The sequence below is a fragment of the Choristoneura fumiferana genome, chromosome 9, assembly GCF_025370935.1.
Source record: "Choristoneura fumiferana chromosome 9, NRCan_CFum_1, whole genome shotgun sequence".
NCBI classification, from domain to species: Eukaryota; Metazoa; Arthropoda; class Insecta; order Lepidoptera; family Tortricidae; genus Choristoneura; species Choristoneura fumiferana.
Window position 1 is genome coordinate 3,013,741 of NC_133480.1, and position 16,419 is coordinate 3,030,159.

The window sequence follows — 16,419 nt, forward strand, 5'->3', positions numbered from 1 at the left end:
TATTTGCACATATCTAAGCCATACCTACATATTTCTAAGTACCTTTAAATGCCATTGGTAGCACTTATAGTACTATAGGGTTTTGCAATAGTTAGCCCTGTGTATCTTACGCACACATTGACGCGTGTACAGACGCCGTCGTGCCTATGTAGATTCAAGAACGCGTATTTTGTACGGCGTGGCCGCCCTATGCCCTAACCCTAACCAAACTACCTGCCTAACTGTCGCATTTCTGTGCACTGTGATAACGCACGCAGCTCTTCCCGGTCTTCCCACGTGCTTATACTTGACTTGTTTGTTCCTAGCCACAGAAAAATTAAAACCCGTGGCATCGCCTCACTTTTACTATTTCTCAACTTTAACATTTGCTTCCCATAAGCCTCCAAAAATGGGATCGCGAAGTGTATTATTTAAATTTAGGTTTTAGGGTTCCATACTGTTATGTATAGCATTAGTTGAGCAGACAAACCATGTCCTGACTATTAAAAAAAACAAAAACAGAATAAGCAGAGTACAACCGTTCTAAAGTAATGTGCTAAATATTCGACAGTTAATTTTTATTGGATGGTAAACAAATACAAATACCCAGTAGACTTAAATGTCCGTGTAATTGTAAAACATGCACCGAAGCAATAACAATAACACTTTAATTGTTTGAATAGATTTTTTATTAGGCAGTAATCAAAAATTTATTGAGTGAAGTGTTTTGTCATTGACAATGGAATATTGTCACAGTAATAAACACCAGTAGTTACGATAATATTTTTAACTTTCACGATTCTCACTTAACTAACTTTTCTCAGTAGTTACTTAATCACGAACTATTGATTGCAAAAATTGACGAGGTGCGCGGGAGGCCGACAAGGCGACGTCACGATCGTCGCTCCGACCGGCAGCGCCACTCGCCATACGATCACCACCGCCGTTGGACGACCTCCTATTTTATTTAAATATGTTTCTCAAGCAAATTATATCGATTGTAGTTAGGCGGTGATTAAACTAGCCATAATTTACAGCCCGCGATTTCATTTAACGTCCCGTATAACACCATGAGAGCAGAATTTGTGGTGCTGCCTAAAGCTGTCTAAATTCTAGGTGCTCAAAAATATTTGACAACACGGTCGTGCATTCGATGATGCATTTGCAAACTGAGAAACCTTTTGTTGGATAAACCTCTATACTCTGTTAATGAATTAAGTTTTAGTTTTTTAATATTTCATTGTTATTTTACATCTTGTTTTTGACTTCTGTCCGACACGCTCTTGTCCGGTTTTTTTTATTATTTTATTCAATTTTAACATTTTGTGATATTCTTGACAATTTCAGAATAAATTATCGTAACTTTGTTATGTTTGTCATGTAATTTTATACTGAATGAATAAATAATCTAATCTAAGCACTTAAAGACATTTCCATTGTTTATAATGGCGACTGTAAAGCCTGCCCTGGTAAGATAGAGGACTCATTTACCCGAAAGGGGGTCCAAATTTCTCGTGTCTACTGAACACAAAGCAAACGCCTGATTAAATCCTGTAAAGCCAAACTTCTTGCTATTAACCTCTAACACATAGTTTTGTATCGTTAATGAAGCGAAAAATAAACTATTTCACCTAGCATCAAACAGGCAGGTTTTTCTATGAGATATCAGTGAGCAAATCGTTTTGCTCACTCCGTGAGACTTTTTTTTAATTATTTTTTTTAAAATGCTGAGTACAGTGTTGGGTTCACTGAATTCACAAAATATTTGACTTAACTTTGTTGTCATTTACTTCAACTCGAAAAAATCAAGACATAGGATCAATTTCGATTAACAAACTTAAATTAATTTTTGGTATTAAAAATATATCGAAATATCCAAATGTAAATTTCCCGATCTTTTAATAAAGTATGCAACCTGTTGCACAAAGCCGCTTCCTTGTTTTTAATAAAAGAATTCCGTATACTGCTCTACAGTATAATTTTATTTGTTAATAATGATTTTCAAATCTATTTAATGTTTAATGGTAATGAAATCTTAATAAATCATATTTAAGGTTTAATTGTTCAACCTTTTCAATTGAGATGAAGGCTTTTTGCAGTATTAAAAATAAGTGTGACATTAGTTAAGATTGCATTGTAGCTACTGGGACTCTTTTTAATGGTTTTAAATGTAATTATTATATTTGATAATAAACGGATTCAATTTATGTGTTTTTGTAAACAGGTAGGTATAAATGTGGTTTTATCTTATGTTACATTTAAATTATGTTCTCGTTATCTGCTGAAAAATTGTATGTGTCACACGAGACCAAAGTTTTTGCATTCGTGTATTTCATCCCTGCTGATCTCAGGATTCTAAACTAGAATCACTCGCTAACGCTCGTGTTCAATTATAGAATCCTTCGCTACTCGATTAAAAATCAACACTCGAACAAAAACGCTTTGATCGACAAATAACTATTCCAAAGTTACGGTGAACTGTACAAGCAAACTTTAGGGTGAACATTTTATTATTTAAATGCTCAAAGTAACGTATTACCTACACACACACACACACACACACACACACACACATAGCGCCCTGCTCCGGCTTCTTTTGGGTAGGTAAGTACATAAATATATATTTCTGCTTTCGGTTCTTTTTTATGTTTTTCGGCTTTTATTCACACAATATGGTCGCCAACAAAATATCGGAATTGCTTTTTTTACGCTTTTTTGAAGCTGTACGTACAACCAGAAAGCTAATAAGCAGAGCGGTGAATATTAAATCAGTTTGTATGTTCCTTCGGCTAAATAAACACGTAGGGCGTTAAACCTAAGAGAGTAAACGAACGACATGTAAATGCACTTATTGTTTGCATTTCAGTTTCTCTCTAGTTATCAAGATTGCTGCATATTTGTCTTTTGTATTTATTTATAACAAGTGACCCGCCCCGGTTTCGCATGCGTGCAACTGAAAAATGTCTCAATCGAAAGCACTTCACATTTTTCCAGTTTTCTTTACCATAACTAATATACACCCGCGCGAAACTGCGGCGGGTCGTGCTCGTGTCACCAGTCTATGTAAGGTCTATGTGGATGAAATTTAGCACACAATTAACTTATACTTAACCTACAAATTTACTAGAATGCTTTTATCCCGGGAACAATTATAATTCCCGTGGGATTACGAAGAAGGAATTCACAGACGACGCGGGAACAACTATAAAATAGTTAAAATTAGTAGGGTATTAGGCTGTATTCAAAATTAAATTTGAATTAAGTAACCAAGTACTGAGAATTCGATATTAAAGTTTGTTTACGATTAAAGTATACACCAGTCTCTGAAAGTTGATTTATTCAGCTTAGTTAACGAGACGCCGTAGGCTGCGTCCAAACACCAATTAAACAGTTACTATGTTATCTGTTACTGAAACCTAAATATTTATAGATCATTAAGTATCACGAGTTACACAATAGATATTTCAATTAGAAGTACTTAATGGTATTTTGACTAGTTCGCTCGTCAGGTAAGTAGGTATTAAATTCCTCTATTTATTTCCATGCTAGGTAATTTACGCGTGACGTAACAGATTCACGCTGATTGTCACCTAAATAGTTTTTTACTATTCTGTTTCTTATTTATCACTTAATTTGACGAACGGCTGAATTATCTGGGGAAAAGAAATACTGTTGCTTTGCCGGGGTCCATGCAAATAAAATGAAATAATTTCCACATAAATCAATAGCTACCAACACATAAAATATAGTAAAATTATACTTAGGTAGGTAAATAAGTAAAATTCACTATACTGTTCAATGAGGGCTATCGCGTATGAATTCGCCACTAGCGGCGCTAGTGTAGCGTGAGGTCTCCAAAATGTCAAATCTCATAGTTTTTGGGTGAGCTACGCGGGTTTATTTATAATAAGAATAATTTTGTGAATATTTTGCAATATCTGAAATTAATTATGGCAAATATGCGTTCCGGGGCAATGAATGTCTGTCTTTGAGACAGTTTTGTCTTTCGGAAACTTTTGTCCTTCCTTTTTTCCGAACTAAACGGGGGCTATGCAACACTGTGGCATGCTCGATATTTTTATGGTACGGTTTTAAGGTGTATTAAATATGATTTGAATCTAAACTTTGTTTTCACGCCCGTAATAACAGACTTTGAAAGCCATACTTAAAATTCTCACGCAACAGTGCGCCATCTAGTGAGACAAAAAACGATAGCCCTCATTCTGTTAGGCTGATTATCGTGATTTACGACCTGTCAACTATCTAGGTGTAAAACAGACGTGTTTGGCGGTCTAACATGCTTGACAGACAACGTAGGGCCTAAAACCAGTGGAGCTAGACTTGAAATGCAGACACATTCATTGAGGATTATAAGAGCGCAATTATCGAATAAATATAATAGATTGTTGCACCAAGCAGAAAGTTATTTATTATTGCACCGAGTGCCGATTTGGAGCCCGAGCGTCAGCGAGGGCTTTAAAAAGCACGAGGCCAATATAAATTACTTAATGCGAGGTGCATTATCTGCTTTTCTTTCAACTATTACAGGAATAGCATAATAGTAGACGAAAAAAAACTCATGCTAAACAATTAATAGGAAAGAAATGTCACTAGCACTCGATGATTCCTTTTTTGTAAGTTTAGATTCGCACTCTCAAAAAATGACCACGGACGGAAAATTCGCAAGGTTCCCGCCAATTTTTTTTTTTTAATTTCTTACTTTGTTTTGGCAGAGTTAGTAGCCAGTAGCAGATATTTTTACCCGCAATCTGTCAAATTTCGGATGGGCGCCAGGTTGGCCAACCAAACACAAAGTTTTATTAAAATATACGGCTACTTTACTTACCTACTGTTTTTGGTAGGATTGGTAGCAACAATTTTTTGTACGCATTCTGTCAAATTTTATAAGACCGTCAGGTTGAGCAACCTAACATAGATTTTTTTACACTATGCAGGCTAATTTTATAGCCAAAATTACCTCTTTTATTATGTTACTTCTTTGGTGGAGCAATTAAAAAAAATCTAAAACAATGCAATAAAGGATTTTCATACGTTTTTTCTGCTCTAGAAAAGTCCCGCTTTGTGCTGAGTATTTAGTGTGGTTATGATGAAATTAAAGCATAGTTGGAAGAAAATAAATAAATATCCCCGGACGCTATTAAGTTCTCACAACACATTTTCATATTACAGGACACTTAACACCAATCGACCTAGTCCCAAAGTAAGCAAAACTTGTATTATATAAACACATTTAGAGAGACTCTTCGGTCCATAGATATAAACAACCAAGACCTGAGAAGAAACATTCGTCTTTCATACAAATATGTATCTGCTCCGACCGGGGAACGAACCCGGGGCCTGAATTTTCGCAGTTAGATTCTATAACTAAGCTATCTTCTATCCAGGTCTAGAATATTTTTCTAAATTCAGGAGAGATCTAGCCAATTTTTAAGTTTTCGACAGGAGCGAAGACGCGTGTTAAAGCTAGTTTCAAAGTGTGAACACATATGCCTGTTGGATACAACTGTCGCTATGTGACTATTATTAGGTAAACAGTGTCTGCAATTAAGTCGAGTAAATATGTTTTACTAAGGCTCTGTGATATTACAGCAAACTTTTCGTTCTTTTATTTGAATACTGTTTCTACTGGGTTCCGGATGACTATTAAAAAAATAGATTGTACTAAAAAATCAAAGGTAGACGTCCCAATCGTTGGCACCTCGAATTGTATGTAATGTAACAAATTCACAACATTTATTGACATAAAAACACACACATCACAACAAAAACACAGTAAAAGCATAAATAGAAGAGAGAAAAATTAGAAACGCAAAAATGAGCAAATCCTCTCAAGCAAGCCCTCTTGTTCTGAGAGGAGGCCTGTGTCTAGCAGTGGGACGTATGGAAATAAGCAAATAATAAATTAGCAGGGCATTTATCTATATATCTAGTAGAAAATTGTATGTGACTGAGCGTGTCAACTTGTACTGGTTCTGACAGAATACCTATCAGCTCTGTGGCAGCAATGTCACCGATTGTCAGTCGCCGATTCAGACTTTTCGCGGCTGTGTGTCGTGAAAACTTTTATGCTACAACTACAACTTAAAATATTTGTTTCTTACAATTGTCATGGCATGTTTGTGAATAAAGTTTTTTATCTATCTAGTATCGGTTTCGGTTTCTGAATAAAAAGCATCCTTGTATTAATGAACTAAAAGAATTTCCTTGCTCACCCGCGACCTTCGCGAAGCGCGACCTTCTTGATATGGACCTCCGCAAAGTAACGCCTGATTCAATAAATTATCCTTGTATTCCTGAGGTCTAGCTAGCTATATGTACATTCTTACGTTCATCCAAATCTTTCCAGCTGTTTTAACATGAAGCTATAGCAAACACACGCACGTAAGAACATACTCATAAACATTTAGTAGGATGTGCTTCGGTCTTCGGTGTTCTGTGCTCTAGGCATAACATCTATTTGGAGAGATCTCTCTATTGTGGTGGTCTAAGATCCGAACTTGAAAAGATCTGCACCGGTCTGATAACAGAATGTAACCTGTTTATAATAAATTTCCAGATTTGATGAAATATAGTAAAGTAGTTCCTATTTTTAAATCAGGTGATAAAGATAATCCCTCTGATTATCGTCCTGTGTCCATCCTATCAGCGTTTTAGCAAAATATTCGAAAAAATAATGCTGACGCAAATGATCTCGCATTTTAATACCCATAAAATCATGCATCCACAGCAGTTCGGATTCACAAAGGCAGGTCTACTACAGACGCGGGTCATAGTTTAGTTAAATTCATATTGCAAGCTTGGGAGGAATCACATGACGCTATAGGTGTATTCTGCGACCTTTCGAAAGCTTTTGATTGTGTGGATCATGATACTTTAATTTGTAAGTTAAATTTTTATGGCATTCGTGGCCTCGCTTTAGAACTCATTAAATCTTACCTCACACAAAGAAAGCAAAAGGTAGCGATTAACGGAACGGTATCGGAGGGATCTGTGGTCGAAATGGGAGTGCCTCAAGGATCCATTCTTGCCCCATTCCTGTATCTTATTTATGTAAATGACCTTACTTATATGGTAAGCCAAAAGTGGGTTATAGTTATGTTTGCTGACGACACGTCTTTACTGTTCAAGGTTAGTAGAAAAGATACCGACTTCATTGAGCCCATGAAACCCTGTCCGTGATATCCGCATGGTTTGCTGCCAATAATTGTTACTAAATCCTAAGAAAACTAAATGTATTAAATTCTCGTTGATAAATTCATCTAGCTCGAATTCAGTTTCTAATATAAAGTTAAATGGTCAAACTATTGAATTTGTAAAATCAACAGTATTTTTAGGAATAACGCTCGATTCTAAACTACAGTGGGACCTCACGTCACAGCAATCGCGGGTAGATTGAGCTCTGCTGCTTTTGCAGTTTGGAAAATACGGCAGCTAACCGATGTGGCGACGGCACGGTTGGTGTATTTTGCTTACTTTAATAGCATTATTTCGTACGGCCTTATTTTATGGGGATCTGCTGCAGACATTGAGTCAATTTTTATCTTACAAAAGAGAGCAATTAGAGCAATTTAATAATTTGAAGACGCGTGAATCTTTAAGATCTTTTTTTAAGGAAACAGATATCCTACCCTGCCGTCGCTTTATGTTTTTGAAATAATCATGTATGTTAGGAAGAACATATGTGATTTTCCCACTAACGTCGATAAGCCAAAGGCTACTAGAAACACAGGGAAGCTTAAAGTTCCATCTTACAGACTGGCTAAACCAAAAAGTCTTTTCTGGGAAATTGCATACGTTTTTATAAATAATTCCAAAAAATATTACAAATGAAACGGATACAAAATTCAGATCTATTGTTAAGAAGAATTAATATCAAGGCGTATTATAAAGTTAATGATTATATCATGGACAGGGATATTTGGAAATAATTCCGATCCGCATTAGCGATCCCTTCAAATAGCGAACCTACTGTGTTAAAAATAAAGTTGTGTTAAATACTTGTGATGTATACATATCATTTAATAATATTGTAAATCTGTTTTAAAAAAATATATATACCTCGTTGAGTTTCTTGCCGGATTCTTCTCAGCAGAGGTTTTTCCGAACCGGTGGTAGATTTTTTTTTGACATTCATAAGTGCTTGTTATAGCAAATTGAATAAAGATATTTTGACTTTGACTTTGACTTTGACTTTGAAACTTAGTATATAAGAAAATATATTAGAAATGGATTTGCTAAAAAAAAACCTAGACTGGCTATTTGTAATTATTAAAAAATGATTTTTAATAAATCTTTGTTGCATCATCGAGATAATAAGAAAATATTATATTGACTTATTATTATTGAACTATAAAGCCTGTAGTAGAATATGTAGACGTTGTGTTTGCCATTGTTTACCTGGACGAACTACTGGTTTGCCAGTTATGTCGATGCCAGTGACTTTCACTTGATTAGATAATATAACAAATTGTATATCAACATAAGCGCTGCTTTATTGAGAACACGTTGATATAGGGTTGTCCGCATTTAATTTTTCCATATCTTATGTATTTTTTAATATGCTAAGGGGCTGTTTCACCATCCGTTGATTAGTCTTAACTGACGGTTAAATGTGATGCCGTCTCTATTTGTTTTGTTCGAATAGACGGAGACGGCATCATTTATCCGTCGGTTAACACTAATGAATGGATGGTGAAACAGCCCCTAAATTTATTATAAAATACATTTAATTTTATTATCAGACCGGTGCAGATGTTACCAAGTTCGGATCTTCTACTATGGCCTCTTCCTACACACCGTACCATGAGTACGGTACACCCAGTTTTACTGCCACCATCCGCGTTATGCAGTATATCATTGAAACTTTGTGTTGTTAAACTTTTTCCATCAAACTAAGCGCCATATTTTATCTGGACATCTAATACGGAATGGAAATATAAATGGAAAAACTTTATGTGACCAACTGATTATAGCCTTCCTGTTGACCGGTTACCTTCATAAGAAAAAATAGAAAATAACAGAAAGTACGAGATTAAGGGAACCACGGAGGATTGGAGGCAGGCGCGGTGGCAGCCTGCATTTTTGGAGGCGGTCACTAATAATAACACATCGCAGCTTAGGGGCAAATAATTGCTTTTTTTATTTTGTAAATTTTCAGATTTTTCAATTTGACGTGTACGATCTTGGCCCCCCCTCCCCCTTCGGACCGCGCCTGGTTGGAGGGCCAGCTTCTTTTGGGACTTTAAATATTATAATATCAATAGGGAATATTACTGCAATTTTCTGCCGTCAGAGTGCACTAGCACAAAACCGTGAACAGTTTTTTGAGCATGAAGCTTACTTATCTTAAAAGCTTTTTTACTTAGCTGTACATTGCTGGCAATTATAATTTTGTTAGAAAGTAAACAAAATCTGAATTTTGGTTTATTAATCGGCGAATATATAATAATATCTGTAAAAAAATACATAGGATGCAATACTGATAAAGTTAAAGTGATCGTAAAAGGGTGGCTGCTCTCACTATCTTATAAAGAAACGGAGGCCCTACTTCTTGTCAGATAGTTCTTTCTCCTGCTGGCACACATCTGCAGACACAATAGATACAGATACACACACGCACACACAATAGATATTGATACACACACACACACACACACACACATACAATGCTTGCGCACTTGTCGTCTTTTTTTATTTTTAATGTAATTTAGGTTTTCTGGACTAAATTAGGTTTTATTCTGTTTCTTTTGTATTGTTTCACATATTGCACTCCAGGGTCCCAAGATACAGGCTCAGCCTAGTTTGGGGTCCGCTGGGCATAACTATACTGTAAACTTGTGAATTATTAAGCAAATATTTTTTTTGTATTTGTAATTAAATTAATTTCACGGTAAGTTCCAGAATACGTTACTTTAACCTCCCTTAAAAAAAGCTTGGCTGCCGGTAACACGCTGTATATCCGAGAATTTCGAAAATTGTCTGGCTTTGAACCCATGACCTGCTTCACAGCCATACATCAAGACACTATGCTACGATTTTTTGAAATAACCCAGGGATAAAAACAAGTCAGCCCAGGAAATAATTTCTTGGCACTAGACTCGGCTAGTCTGGCGTCAAGGAACCCGGCCGATTTAAGAAGTTGGAGTTCCATTTGTGTCAGTGGTTCGCTGTCTGTATATCTCGTTTTGGCCGGCTGGGGGAAGGTTGATAACCGGGGTAAAGAGGTCAGTAGGGTTTGTTTGCAAAGAATAAATATTGTTGTAGAGAAGCGTCACTTCGTCTGTCCCAAGTCACTGCTTTAGGCTCTAGAGCAGCGATAACCTTTTTGGCTGGCGACCCAGTGTTTATATGCACGACCCTAAAATACCTTGAAAATTGACATCAAATTAAATATAAAAAACAACAACAAATAATTATTCACCTGCGCATCACCCGTGCGTGACCCAAAGGACCCCGGACCTAAAGTATGGAAAATGTGGTTTCAGTTAAATGTCCTGAGATTTTGATATGTTATAGATTTCAAAGTCCTGCACAAAAGTCTTTAAAAAACTAAACTAAATTCTAAAAGGGACCCGGAAACAGAGGTAGCACCCTTAGAAACTTTTGATTCAGGGCTTTGAAATCTATAACATATCAAAATCTCAGGATATTTGACTGAAACCACATTTTCTATACTTTTGGTCCGGGGTCCTTTGGGTCACGACCCGAGGTTAAGGAACGCTGCTCTAGAGAGTCTTAGCATACGCAAAATAGGCGCACATAGACGTTCGAGTTGCGGAGAACAGCCCGCTTATATTTACATACATACATACATGTTAGGTAGGTATAAGTATATTAACAATTCGTGAAAAAAATATCTAACTGATGGTGAAAACTCATCATCCTAGCCTATATACGTCCCACGGCAGGGCACAGGTCTCCTTTCAGAATGAGAGGGCTTGGGCCGTAGTTCCCACGCGGGCCCAGTGCGGGTTGGGAACTTCACACACCGTTGAATTGCTTCGCAGGTTTGTTGTGCAGGTTTCCTCACGATATTTTCCTTCACCGTAAAGCTCGTGGTAAATTTCAAATGTAATTCCGCACATGAATTTCGAAAAACTCAAAGGTGCGAGCCGGGGTTTGAACCCACGATCCTCTGCTTGAGAAGCCACAGCCACACCACTAGGCCACCACGGCTTATTCCATTCGGCTTGCCCCCTATTCCATAAAAAAAATCCGTTGCATTATTTAAAAGATCTTAAGTACTTATATTTACTTACAGAAGACCTGACGTTCGAAATCGACTATGTAGAGACAGAGAAGTTAATACGTCTCGCTTCAACTGTTTCCAGTCCGTTTATATATTATCTTTGTCTAGTCTTTATGGTGAGTGACGTAATAATATCCATAGAAGGTTGCCCATATCCACCGTTTGTACTTAATATGGCCTCCATTCGGAGTCGTCGGCATCGTGGTGGGAGTTATCCTGCAAATTGCGCTATTACATTGCTAGTAATAGAAGTTTACGGTGTATTGAACCGCGATATATTCTTAAGGTCATAATTACGGTGAGAACAACTTTAGATTATACACACGGACCGACAACTAGAGATGACGATGATACACGACGGATAAAGCGGATATATATATCAGTTCATTGATAGAAACTACCTGGTGAAGTGGTGATTAACTTTTTGGCCAAAATAAAAAAATATATATACATACATAATCTTGCAAATGCATATCACAGTACAGTAAAGCACAAAGGTTAAATCGTAAAATTCGCAAACTTGATGAATGGCATTGACGTGACGCATAAGAAAATGAAAAAAAAAACTCACAAACCATCTTTGGCGTAACGGCGTAATATGTGTGAATTAAAGACACTTTAGTTACGGACATATGAATTACTGCGCGTAATTTACCATCTTTATTATTGATTATCTTTTAAAGAGTTAGACATAGGCCATTAAGTATGTAGTGTCTTGGAGAAAACTTAGTTTTGTCACCTAACTAATTTTGTGTTTTCTATATGAATTATATCTATGTTAGTCTTTAAGGTATTTATTGTAGGTATTGTAGGTAGGGCCGTGTTGCCTGAAATAAATGGTTTATTGTTATTATTAACGGAAATCAAAAATGACACGGTATACCTAATTATATTAATTAGTCTACTGCCTATCCTACTAATACATACTCGTACATATTATAAATGCGAAATTTGTACGTCAAAAACTAAGTCTAAAATGTATATTACAGTATTTTTGTATGTGTGTTTTCATGTATTTTTTTGATTTGTGTCTAATTGTGTAAATTTTATTGTATTTGTGTGTTCTGTATTAGTGAAAAAATGTCTTATTTTTCTTTCTTAAAATGTAGAGACATAAAACTTTGCACAAGAGTACTTTTGAAATTTTGATTTTTCCCAAAGGTTCATCATCCATTAATTCATACATGACGCAGTGCTTATACTCGTATATAAGTGGCAGAATTATTTGAATCGTCTAATTAGTTTGATCATCCTTGACGAAGTCATCGGTAGAGCCACGTGAAAAGTTCCTTTAAATATGACATCACCATTCAATGATAAATACGAAATTTCATTTTTGCGAAGAAATACCGTCTGGCGACCTGTGACCATTTAACAGATTTTCATGGTAATAATGAGAGAGGAAGAGAGAGAAACATTTATTTGCACATATTCGATACACATAAAAATACATTAGATGGATAGAATAAAAAAAATATCATCGAATAGTATAAAGTGGGCCCCACTCAGCATCATGTTAGGGCAAGCTGCAACGCTGATTGTCAGTGGGACCCATCATAATAATGTTCCTAGTACAAAGATAATTTTTTGGATCATCTCAAATCAATTGAAACTTTTCAATACAAAAAACATGCATTTTTTATCTTTCAGCAAAAATTGCCTAAAATTATGCCTAGTGCTTGGAAGAAAGACGTATATCTACTTACGTCTTTCTTACATGTTACGTCTTTATTGTGCCAATTTTTCATAAGATTTTTTTTAATTGAGCTACTTACTGCTTAAGTGAACCCGTCGCATGCGACGGGCTCGGTGCACCCTATGCAGTAACGACTATCGAAGCGGATTGCCATTATCATCAGAACTTTATATATTACTAACCTGTTGCCCGCGACTCCGTTTGAGCAGAATTCGTTTATTGCTATCCCGCAGGAACTACGCGATTTCCGAGATGAAAACTATCCTATGTCCTTTCCCGGGACGCAAACGATCTGTATACCAAATTTCATCTGAATCAATTCAGCGGTTTATACGTAAAGAGGTCAAACAAACAAACAGACTGACAAACTTTCGCATTTATAATATTAGTGCTTAAGTTAAAAAAATACTAAAATTTTAAGACTTTATTTTATTTGTTAGTTTATTAAATAGAAAAAAAAAACGGACGATGTCGTGAACCTTTTTTTATATCTGTAGCTTTCTGCGTATGTGGTATTGCTAAATTAGCCTAAATGATAATCAAATTAGATTAATTTCTTGCTTGGTTTGCTAGGGTCGTTGCCATGAACTGACGTAATTAAGATAGATTGAATGCTTGCCTCGGGCTAACGCTACGTAATACGACGTCGTATAAAATTAGAAAAAATAAACGTATTAATCGTACCTACCTACTATAATCATCAACATAATTCTATCTATGTATGTAATACATGCGAATGTGGGTACATGTTAGTTTGTTACGTGTGTGTGTGTGTGTGTGTGTGTGTGTGTGGCAGTGCTATTAGTTATTCTGTGCCATGGCGCCTCAATTTTATTCACTATTTTTTGGTTCTATATTATAATATTATGTATTATGTGTATGTACGTATGTATTTTATGTATGTGGTTGGAAAAACTACTTTAAAAAAAAGTTTTCACTAAAATACTTGGCTTAAATATCAGAGTTTTCAGCTACCTAACTCTAGTTAGGTGTTTACTTTAGTGTCATATCAACACTGTGAGCAGTTCAGCAAAACAATAGATAAAACTGTCTAATTAAAGTCGCTATCATTTGTTTTACTGAATGCTCTGACGTGCAATGTCACAAACGGTCATCTTAAAAAAAAACAAGCTGTCAGTTTTCCCGCCTTTTCCGAGTCTGCGCTACGCATGTCCCCTCAGTATTGAATGGACGCGCGAAGAGTGAGCTGTTGTAACCTATTGATTTTCAGCGCAACAGTGTGTTTCATTTTGCATAGAACGACTGTGGACCTCGTCAATACGTGTTGTGGTTTTTAAAATATATTGTTAGTAAAATCAGTGCCTTTGTACAGTGTTTTTTTAGTTTGTTTAAGCCGCTTACGGGGTAAGTAGGTCAGGATTGTGACCTTTTTAAAGCCACGTTTTTGTGAAAACATATCATAGTCATAAACTATTTTCGTTTAGTTTTCTGAGGCGTTTTTAACTTTTGACAAATAGGTTTTGCTACGGAGGTTGAATGGGTGAAAGTGTTTTTGTTTACCGAAAATGTGTATTGATTGATCGAATCAGTGCCAGGTACGGTGGTTTACCATTTCAAAAAAAAGTTTGAGTTTTCGGCGTTTCCGGGTGAATCTACGCATTTGTAAAATGCTAGGTCAATTAAATACATTTATTTGTTAATTGCGTCGAATATAAATATGAAACGAGGTCGAGATTTATGTACGGGCCTGATAAAAATGTTTCTTATAATGCACATATGCTTATTCTTATTACATTGCACGGTTATGTATTGGTTGTTTGGTAGTTTATTGAAATGCCACCTCGTAGAAGACGCTACGTTTCCGTCGTAGCTCGTATCTTTTTGACGTTTAATTGTCAGATTTACAATAAGGTATGGCCATGGTATGGTAGAAAATGAGCACCTTATAAATAATGAAGGGTGAATTGAGTTCAACATAATAACAGCTTTTAACCTTTAAGCTTTTAACGTACTTATTTAAAGCAATTATTGAACTGAGATTCTTACTTATAACAGGACCCTGTTTCTCAAAGCTTACAAGTCTAATAAGTACCTAATAGTTTGTCTTGTAAATTGAATGAAAAAATGAAACAAAACACTAATAAAATATACTTCGAGAAACCTGGGCCAGGAATTAGGTACGTATTGGGCGAAATTCACAGGTCAGAGATACTATAGGTACTAAGTATCGTATCTATTCATAATGGTAAAATTTTGTTAGGTGTTTTAAAATATAATGAAATCCAACATACTATGACCACCTGCCTAATTAAAATTAATTAGGCAACTATACAGAAATCAGAAATATAGTAAAATGAAAAATAAAAAAAACAGGCAGTATGACTAGAATAAAGTTGAAAAAGTCGAAAGCAGGGCAAAATTTTTCTTATTTATTTAAATACCTATCTGTCCCTCTTTTTTGACTTTTTTAACTATTATTATATTGTGTGTTTGTTCCCGTAATTTAATTTGAGTAGTTATTTTCGCTTTATTTTTTACAAAACCAGTTGTATTCCACATAATAATACAACACTTAACAAGAGCTTACATACATATAAAAACAAAAAGACGAAAAAGATATCATATATCCCCAACAGTATACATATATTCAAAATCCATCTCCAAAATAAGCTAAGCTTCTTTCATACATTTTATCAGCATTTCATACATTTTCATTTTAACCAACTGCGTCACTCGGCCACAGATAAAATTTCAATATTTTATGTTTTCAAAAAGTCATAGCCTTGAACATCTGGTTATCTACCTATTACGTATGCAAATAAAACCAATGTAAATTAAAGCGATGTTTAAAAACAACAAAGCTTAGGTACTTTAAATGGATTACATTTAAATACCTTTAATACTTATTTGATATTAATTTTAGCTCTACCTCTACTTGTTCCTGAGTAAAAAGGGTCTTGATAGACCGACGGACAACAGATTCTATAAGAGCTCGTTTTTGCCGACTGAGATAGAATCTAAAAACCGGCCAAGAGCGTGTCGGACACGCCCAAAATAGGGTTCCGTGGCCATTACGAAAAAATTAAGTAATATTTTTCTAAGGATTTCGTATTTTATACGGAATCTTCCAAGTTTAGGTATATTTTATACCTTAGGCTGCTATTTACTCATAAACTACTAATAATTCTCAAGCAAACTTAGCCGTTATAGTTTTCCTTGAATGTTTGATATACTTACTACCACCCTGAATTTTTTCAAATTTTTATACCCCCGGTTTAATTTTAGAGGGGGGGGGGACGCTCGATTTTAATGAGAATTTGCACTTTAAAGTTAAATATTTCGCAAACAAATCACTGAATCGTAAAATCGTCTTAGCAAACCCCTAATGGTTAAAAGACCAATCCAACGATACCCCACACTATAGGGTTGGATGGGAAAAAAAAATCACCCCCACTTTACGTCTATGGGAGGTACCCTAAAAAAATTTTTTTATTTTTTATTATACTGTTTTGTC